Genomic DNA, 10,041 nt, shown 5'->3' on the forward strand with positions numbered 1-10,041 from the left:
AAAGAAGTTTCTGGTGATACAGAAAATTTCCATTCTGGTTTTGATTTCTTTATTTCTCAGTGGTTTACCCCTTTCCTCCTCACCCTATAAAAATGGAAGCCTTTATCTTAGATCCAATAAGACTCCAAACAAAGCATTTAATATTGTTTTTAATGCCTATGAAATCATATTTCTCACTACATTTTGCAAATAAATCAGAAGGGTCTCAAGAGCAGTTCAGAACAATTTCATTATTTTCTCCATGTCTTTCACTCATATTCTGATGGTGTTGGTGGGAAAATGTGTCCTGCTCTTCATTCTGTTTGTGGAATATAATCAAGGACCCCAAAAACAAAGCACTTAAAAAATGCCACTTCTGCTTAAAGCACACCACCACTTCTGGTTTTAAGTTGAAGAGAAACATTTATTTGGGCATTTAAATCTACTGAGAGCCCCAAAGATTGGGTTTTTTCTCCCCAGATTAGAAATGGCATGCGTGTATTTTCCCTCCTTTTATCTCTTTATCTGCTGCACCTCCAAACACAGTCCAGCAGAGTGGATCCAGCCCCACCAGCCTCAGTGTCCTTCCTGGACAGGGCTGTCATTGGCCAGCTCTCATTGGAGGAATCCTGAAAGGAAAATTCAGGTGACACATCTAATTTTGGGCAGCAACACTGAGACAGGTGTGTGGCACTTGCAGCCACAGCCAGGAAAGAGGATTTCACAGCAATCTGCCACAGGAATGCTGGTCCCTCCCAAGAGCAGGAGGTGTCTGCTCCCATGGGGTCTCTAGGATGATATAAATATCTATTGGGGATATTTTTGCCCCCAATGAGGGGGAGAGAATGATGCATCTGAGTCCATCTTATCAGAAGGCTAATTAATTACTTTGTTATATTATATTATTCTATATTATATTGCACTATATTACATTACATCTAAACTGAATCTGCCAAGCACTCAACTCTGCACAGAACCTCATGACTGTCAGACCACAGTCCTGACACACACACAAATAGGCCCTGAAAGGCCAAGGAAACAAAACTCCATCACTTTGGGTAAACAGTCTCCATATTGCGTTCTAACTTTTGCACAAACACAGGCACAGCAAATGAGATAAGAATTGTTTTTCCTTTCTCTGAGGTTCAGGGAATGTGAAACCCAGGAATATTCTTGGGAAGAATTGTGCCTTGCATTTCTCTGTGAAGAGAAATGTGGCCACATGTACCTTCTCCTTGTGCTTTTCTAGCATGTTATGTGAGAGGCAGGGCTGGCTCGAGCTAGAAAGGGCAACATAAATGTTACCCAGAGAGCTGGGATGAGCTGCCCTTCCACAAACACTGCTGATTGCCAGCAGCTATCAGCTGGAGATAGCTCTGCCGGGAGAGGTTGCTTCAGCAGCTCTAAACCAGGCTCTCCTGCTGGTGTTAAAGCATGTAATTTTCTTGTCAGGGGTTCTGTATTTGCTGTAGGCTCACAGGCAGTGCTGCCTCTGTTTGCTCAGCCTTGCTGTCTCCAGTCAAGGGAAGGCCCACCTGAGGGGTGTGGGGTAGGACACATATGGGAGAGCTCCTAAATCCAAGGAGGAGCAAGTGACAACCTTTGCTGTAGTTCTGTGAACATCCTTTCACAGTTCTGGGGTGGAAGAAGTGAGCCCAGTTCTCTGGAAGATCTGGAGGCCCAAGCCCTGCTTCACCACTGTGACCTTGTGAGGTGTTTTAAGGCCAAATCCTCAGCAATGCCCCAGTTCCCATTGCCTTTGTGCATTACAGCCTGGTTTCCTCCAGCTCTCTGCCGGGGTTTTCCCTCCAGTTTCACACCAGAAGAGCTGTATTTCCCTGGTCTCCCCCATTGTAATGCTAACAGGCTGGCTGTTGGAGAGCAGAGGCTGTGCCAGCCAGGGAGGAGGGCCAGCACTGCCCCAGGGAAGGCACAGCAGAGCAGGCTGCATTTGGGGTCTCAGCATAGATATACAGAGATGCTTCTGCCAACAGCAGCACAGGCTGGTGCTCAAGGAAAGCTGCTCTTCCCAAAAAAAACCAAAAAAAACCAAAAAAAACCCCAAAAAACCCCAGGCATTGTTATGTCCCAGGAAGGGGTGAGAGGGGTCTCTCCTGTCCTGGTGTTCTTCAAGTACCAGTTTAAGCTCCATTGCATTCACCAGCAACTTCTGGAAATAATGGGATTTCCTGGAATGTGGACAAAAAGTCCTTGAAATAAAGGGAGCCCTGGAGTGAGGACAGAGGCTGGGGCACCCTGGGATGGAGATGACTCAGTCACAAAGGGCTTTTTGATTATGAGCAAAGCACCCAAGACCAAGTAGTTCCAGGTCCACAAGACTCCAAAATCCCTCAGAGAAGATCTCAGGTGACAAACCATCAGTGTTTGCAGCACACTGGCTTCCCAGCCCTGCACATCCCAGCTCTGCAGCCCAGCTGCTCCCAGGCTGAGGGGCTGCATGAAATTCTCCCTGAGAAGATAACTCTCTCTGGAATTAGGGTATTTTTCTGTTATTTTCTTTTTTAATCACATGGAAAATATTCCCAGCTCACCACCACCTCCGAGCTGTGGCAGCCTCGCCTGAGGCCACCTCTCAAGCCAATGGGGTGACACGGGCTGCAAGGCTGGGAAGACAGTGCTGCCAAGCCTCCTTTGGAAGCAGCCCTTGTCGGTTTTCCCTTTCAAGCTCTTTTGTGGAAAATCCTTAAGGCGCTGAGAAAAAGGCCCTTTCTCAAAACAGCTTTTGCAGGCAGCCTGGGAGAGCAGAGAGCTCAGCCCATGGGAGAGCAGGGAGCTCAGCCCATGGGGGCCAGCAGGCTGCTGGAGGGGGCCACCACTGCCCAGGGCAGGCCCGGGGACAAGGACCAGCCATGAGCAGAGCATGGGCAGGGGTGGGTGATGTCTCAGCCCTCACACAAAGGATTTATTCTTCCTTCTGCCCCAGACGGAGAAGATGTTCCCTTGTCACCCTCAGAATTAGCAGCAGGACTTGCTGGGTTAGGACCCACAGAAAATGTCCCCTGTATTTAACACCTTCCCTGCCTCATTACAGTAGGTGGTTTACACTGATACCCATGGAAGCCCAATGCTTGGCACCCTGGTTAACAGAGCAATTGAATGAGGAGAAGAGCAGCTCACTCTCCCAGATGAAAAATTATCTGCTGTACAAGGTTTGCACCTTCTGCTACCTTTCTTTTTAATGTTAAAACCTAACTTTTTATTTTTTAGGCACAACCAGCATTTAAATGACAAGTTTAGTAATGGTAACTGAAAGTGCCACGATGTCTCTCTGCTTCAGATTCCAGATTGCAACACCTGCTGAGACCAGACTCTGCCAAACCTGTGAGCTCAAATGCTGCAGGATGCTCAGGCTGAGCTCCCTAAACCATCCCAGCTCCATCTATAACCTCTGAGCTTGAATTTAAACCCCATTAAAGACCAAACAGCCTCCCTCTGCCCAACCAAGGTAGCACTTCAAAAGGCTCAGGTGGCAAGAAAATGTATTCAGGCCTCTGAGTTGTTTTATGAAGAGCTTACACTTTTAGCACAGAATCATAAAATGCTTTATAGTCAAATTAATGAATGTGCTATAAATTTGGGAAAGCTGCAGACACCATTCAGATGGAGAAGTAAGCAATACACAGCCTGCTTTAAGTTCCACATTGATTAGAAATAATACAGGAGATACATTTACCTTTACAAGAAGTAAAGGCAGTGAGTATAGCAAAACATGGATAAATGACAGCCCAGCCTAATGCCAGCACAAAGGGCAGTGAAGCACATCCTGCTCTGTGCTGTAGGAATATCAAGGGCACTCTCACCAGCATTCCTTTTTGTTTCAAGGTAGTTAGTGAAGGGGAGGGGAAAAATCAACAGCAATAAATGAGTTGTTGCAACCTGCCCTTTCTGCTCCAGTGATTTCCTGGTTTTGTAAACAGGAAATGCTGCACAACTTGGTGAGGACTGGCTGTGATAATGCTGAAGAGTGATCAGACAGTCAGCCACGAAACCGCGACGCTGTCTGCTGAGGAAAACCCACAAGCTGTCAAGAAAGCTGTGGGATGTTTTGTGACACAATCTGTCAATTATCCAAGGTGAATGCCTTTATAGATGGATTTCTTTTCCTGTGGTAATTCCATGCCTCCTCAGTCTTACAGTAAGCCACCTGGCCAGTGTGAATATGCACGGTAATTTCAAGGTAATATATTATTCTGTATAATAAAAACAAGTCATCTGGTTGTTTTTAGTGAAGTTGTCTAAGCCTGTTCCCATAGGCTTCCCACCTCCCAGGGAGAACTTGAAATCTGCTCTGTTTCATCATCACTTTTGTGTAATTTCCTACTGAGATGAGTGGCACCAAGACAACTTCCAGACGTGGTTATTTGTTCTCCTTGACCTAAGTGACTGCTGTTTTCTAAGTCATTTGCAGTGTCAGTCCTGGGATTTGACACTTGGTCTTCTCCAGTTGGGGATCATAATGTTGTATCTTTCATTCAAGCTCCTTATTAATTTTTTGGAGGCAGTTACAATGGAGCTGTTCCTAAAATTAGTTCCTTACCAACACTTAATTCTGCAAATCAGGCCAATTTCACCAATGTCACATAACTTGATAATTCAGTTTACATCAAGTAAAAAAATTTTCCCTGGACCACCTACCTTAATTCTATACAGTGTTTAACAACAATGACTGCTTGTAGGTTTGGTTTTTCACCCATACCTAAGGATGCTTTAACACACTCTGCTTCCAGCTGTTCCTATAACCTGCAGAGATAGACTGAGAACAGCTTGCAACTCCAAATATTTCCCTCCTTTGAATTCTGTCCATTTTTTCCTTGTTGGTTCCCCCTTCAAAGTAAACAGTTCCATGAAAATTTAAGCAATCTTGAATGAGGTCTTTGCAGTGACCTTATGGCTTAGAAGCAGATGAACCCAGAGCTCATTGGGCAATAATTTCCTATTGTTCATATACAATCTCAGCCTGAAAATGGGATGTGTGTTCCTAAAGCCAGCTTCTGCTCTGGTTGAGCAATGTGTTGTCAGGCCCCTCTTTCAGCAGCTGTCATCTGTAAGCTCAAGCATAAACTCAGATGACCTGAGCAGTTCAGCTCTTCTGGGTTACCAGGAGTCCCACAGCCTAAATAAGGCACCACAAAAATGTCTGAAAGCGAGTCTGGAGATGTCTTGAAGTCTTGTGCCACCTGGAAGGCTGTTGGTCCACCCTTGCTCTCTGTGGAAGTTTGCATTTCCATGTGCCTTATTACATTGCAGCACAGCTGAAGCTTCTAAAATTCTGGGTAAAAGCTCTTCAAATAACACATAAGGTGCTCCTCTTTTATCACCACTGCCCCAGGGATGACCCTGTAGGGCTGTACATCATGGAAGAGCTACTCCTTTACTCCGCCCTTTGCAGAGGAAACTTTTGGGTGGAGAAGAGCAGGACCCAATCCCTGAAGGCAGTGTCCTGAATCAGATCACCATGTTCTGAGAATTCACAGAAACACAGAATCACTGGGTTGGAAGAGACCTGCAAGATCATTGAGTCCAACCCAAGCCCCAACACCTCAACTAAACCCTGGCACCAAGTGCCACATCCAGTCTTTTTTTAAACACATCCAGGGATGGTGACTCCAACACTTCCCCGGGCAGACCATTCCAGAACTTTATCACTGTTGCTGTGAAAACTTCTTTCTAATATCCAACCTATATTTCCCTTGACACAGCTTTAGACTGTGTCCTCTGCTTCTGTCAGAGCTGCCTGGTGAAAGAGACCAACCCCACCTGACTACAGCCACCTTTCAGGAGTTGTAGAGAGTGATAAGGTCATCCCTGAGTCTCCTTTTGTCCAGGCGAAACAATCCCATCTCCCTCAGTCATTCCTCACAGGGCTTGTGTTCCAAGCCCTTCACCAGCCTAATTGCACTTGGTGGTGATCTTTCCACTACCTTCATCTCTCATTTTCATCCAGAGATATTTCCCCACTTCATCAAGGACATGGTAGAGGAGCAGAGAAAAGTGGGGAAACCTGTTGTTGCCAGCACAAAAATTCCAGCCAGTGCCTTTTTGTCACCACTTCCTCCCTAATCCCTGCAGCTCTCCTCCCCTCTGTATTGAGGGGACAACCTTGTGTTTGCAGATGCCAAGGAGCCTCAACGCAAGGAGCAATAACAAGCACATCCCTTTTTTTGGCAGCCTCTGGAGGCTACCTGAGTCCCTTCACAGGGCAGGGCTGGTGAGTGGTGAGCCCAGAGCAAACATCTCAGCACTGAAGCACGTCGAGCTGGGAGGTGTTTGGCTCCCAGTCAGGAGATGAAGCTTCCCAGCAGTGCCTGGACAAACACACTATAGTAAAGCAAGCAATCCTGACGAGGGGGAGAAATGATGCATCTGACTCCATCTCATCAGAGGACTTTATTATACGATATTGTTTTATTCTATATTGCATCTATATTTTATTCTACTTTACAACTAAACTGAATCAGCCAAGCACTCAACTGTAGGAGCGTCGGGGGGTAGGACGGTTGGGACGGATGGAGATGAGAGATCTCTGCAGCCAGGTCTGGCACTTGTGGTTCATTGCAAAGGGCCTGGGTGCAGGGCCCTGCTGGGAGCTGCCAGCCGCAGCTCGGAGCAGGCCCGAGAGAAGAGAGGGGGAGAGAGGATGAGAGGGAGAGAGAGGATGAGAGGATAAGAGAGTAAAAAGGTAAGAGTGAGGTTCCCATTACAATACAATAAATCTTCTTCTGTGTTGAATATTCTAATTCTCACTAGCCAATCTAGTACAAGATACAAATCCTATAGCATTTACATACAGCCTATAAGAATCATTACATCACCATACCGTGTTACATTTTAGCACCTCAAACCTACTCTTTGGACCCCTTCTGGCAAGGTGGTAGGGTCTGCTCTGACCCTCTGCAAGCAGAGGGTATTGTTTCATCAAAAGGGGATTACCTTCAGCTGGCCACACCATTGTTTTCCAGTTGTTCAGTAACTAAGGTATCTCAAAGCTTGCTTTCATTTCAATCTCACTTATAGTTTATATATTCTCAAAATCTTTTGCCAAGCAATAATATTTATAAGGCTTTCCTGTTTCATCTTCCCCAACACTCAACTGCACTCAACTGCACAGTCTTGTGACTGTCTGACAGTCTGCACACACACTTGGCCCTGAAAGGCCAAGGAAACAAAACACCATCTCTCTGGGTAAACAGTCTCCACACTGCATTTTATTTTGGCACAACACAGGAGCAGCAAATGAGATTGGAATTGTTTTGTTCATTCTTTTCTCTGCTTCTCCCAGGTTCAGAGAATGTGAATCCCACAAACACCTATCCAGAGCTAGGTGTGCTCCCTCAGGAACACTTCCACAGCCCTGGCTGGATTGACAGTCCTGACATAGCCCTACAGGGCTGGACGAGCTGATAAGGATCTCCAGAGTGTCAGGAAAGAGCCCGAGTGAGTCAGCAGGAAGGTAGGACTGCATACAGGGCCTCTGGCCATGACTTGTTGAACTCTCACCCACCAAGCGAGTGGGAGTGTTTTCTTATTGTTTCTAATGAGTTTTGGATCAAGGTTTTATCACAAGGAAAAGAAAATAAATAATGTCGATTATAAAACGCTCTCCTCCCCGGCTTCAATTTTTAACATGATTTAAGAGCGCCCAAGGGAAAACACTTAATCCCAAACCCGTTTTGGATTTGTATTTTAGGAACGTGCAGGAAAGTTATGTGATGCAGCATGTATTGAGCTCCTGGCAATTCAGAGGCAGACTTTCAAAGGTGGAGTGAAGCTGGGCACATGAATTCCTTCAGCCAGAGCAGGAGAAATACTTGCATGTCCTGTGCACCTCAATGTGGAGTCAACAAGATGTAAGAGAATGTAAGAGAATCTCCTTTTTTCCATAATATGCATGAGAATCCACAGCACAGATTTATCAATGGCAATTACTTAATTCTCTGGAAGTTAACTCAGAGAAATTTCAACACAGGAGTATCGAGGGTGGGGAAATGGGAAATCGTCATGATTCCCAAGAAGCTGTCATGCAATTGCAATTTCAGTCCACCCAAACTGATTGAGATAAATGAATTTCAAATGCAGCCATCTGGTTTAATGGTACAGCCTAAACAAATGACTCGGTGTGTTCCCAGAGCATCAAAGTCAGCAGCCTGTTGGGTGCTGCAAAATTTTATGATGTAAAGAAAATTGAAAACAAAAGCACTCTGGAGATCAAAGATGACCCTGAGGCTGATGGACATCCATATATATATATTTAGCATCCATAGGAAACAGGACCCCAAAGGAGCCAGAGGGCTCATCTGGCCCATCTGCCTTCCCCAGGACAGGGCCTGACTCCCCTGCACTGTCCTGAAAAGCTGCAGAGAAGAAACCCCTTGAAACACTTTGCAAGTGTCTTTGCTCAGCCACAAAGAGCTGTCTTTTCCTCAGTAAGCTTGCTTCAAGGGAATACAACACTCCCTACCCAAAACTCCTGTCTGCATGTGCAAAAATGAATCTTTGTGAGGGGAGGATGCTGCCACACTCTCATTGCTCATCGAGCCCATCTGCAGCAGGAGTGCAATCAGTTCTGCCTCCAACAACACAGGAGACAGAAGGGAACCCCAGCAGTGACCCCAGGTCAGGGGGGAAGGATCAAGTGAAGTAAGCAGATGAGATGACCAATATTAAAAGACACTGAGATGTTATTGTAGTGGTAGAATTACTTAGGAATTCACAGTGACACTGGGAAAGCAGTTGAAATGAGGAGACACTAAATTTGTGATGGGCCCAAATTAAAGCCCAGTGCTGGGGATGAGGAATTCTGCTGCTGCTCTCAGCTGGGTTTGGGTGAAGTGTCCCAGTCTTAGATTAACATGGGGAAATTCAGCTGCACAAGACTGAGATCAGTATGGTAAAAAATTCTTGGTTACAGTGTGCCACATCTTTCGCCGTCCTGAGCTTCAGTGGTTCTGGTCTCCCTAACACTCTGTGGAGTACAAGCTAAAAAATATTTGTGTATTAGCATAATTTTAGCAACATGCTTCATGTGATCCTTGGCAGAAGCAGAGCAAATGAAAACCTCACTGAAACTAGGGACAAAGACCCTATTGACTCCCCCATCATCTGCCTCAAACCACAATTCTTCCCCAGCTATGGGATTCCACAGCACCTCCTGGACTAATGCAGATAGTCCCCTCTTAGAATTTTTATTATTTCTGATGTTTTTTTTCTACACTGACACATGCTATATTGACCAAAAAAAAGAGCTAAAGAGTGTATATTTTTAAATGCCCTATAGGGACAGGCTGTATTTTTTATGTGGAGTTTATGTGGTTTGGATCAAAAATCAATGAGGCAAGTGGTTTTGAAATCAGAAAAATTACTATGTTGCCTTAAAAATTACATCTTTCCCATCTTTAAAAATGTGCTTGTTTCTCTTCATTGTTTTCTAGTTTTTCCCTTCTGAGGGTATAAAAAAAATTGATGTGAGATATAAAGATATATCGTCCCAGAAGGACACTATTTTCTTTGGTTTTTAACTTGGTCTATATTTACCTCTTTGGTGAATATGGGTGAGCACTGAACTCAGCCACAAGTCAGTACAGCTTTATGCTGGCAACTCACTGTAACATGCTTTGAATTAAGTAACTGAAGGTTTTCTTTTATTTCCTGCAATGCAAATTCAGGGGGAAGGAATGGTTAAATCAGAACAATGAAGTTAGTCTGGAACCACTTCAAAAACAAATTAAAATACTTTATGTCAGGAGCACCTTCAAATTCCTTCACTAGCTGCTGACATATTTGCAAACAGAGATGCTATTTTAGGAGGGTGTGATCATAATTCAGCCCAGTAAAGGAAGATATTCCCCATTTCTTAGCATCAGTTACTAACACAGCACAAAATGACAGGATAAGGGCACAGTCAGTTCAAAGGTGCCCCTTTCCTCTGCAGAGAGGTGGGGCAGAGCTGCAGGTAGGGACCTGGCTGCCTTGGGGTTGGCATTTTGAAATCAGCACTGGCAGAAGACAGCCCATCACAGGAGGAGCAGAGCAGCTTACACTGCA

Source organism: Ammospiza caudacuta, chromosome 4, assembly GCF_027887145.1.
Source record: "Ammospiza caudacuta isolate bAmmCau1 chromosome 4, bAmmCau1.pri, whole genome shotgun sequence".
NCBI lineage: Eukaryota > Metazoa > Chordata > Aves > Passeriformes > Passerellidae > Ammospiza > Ammospiza caudacuta.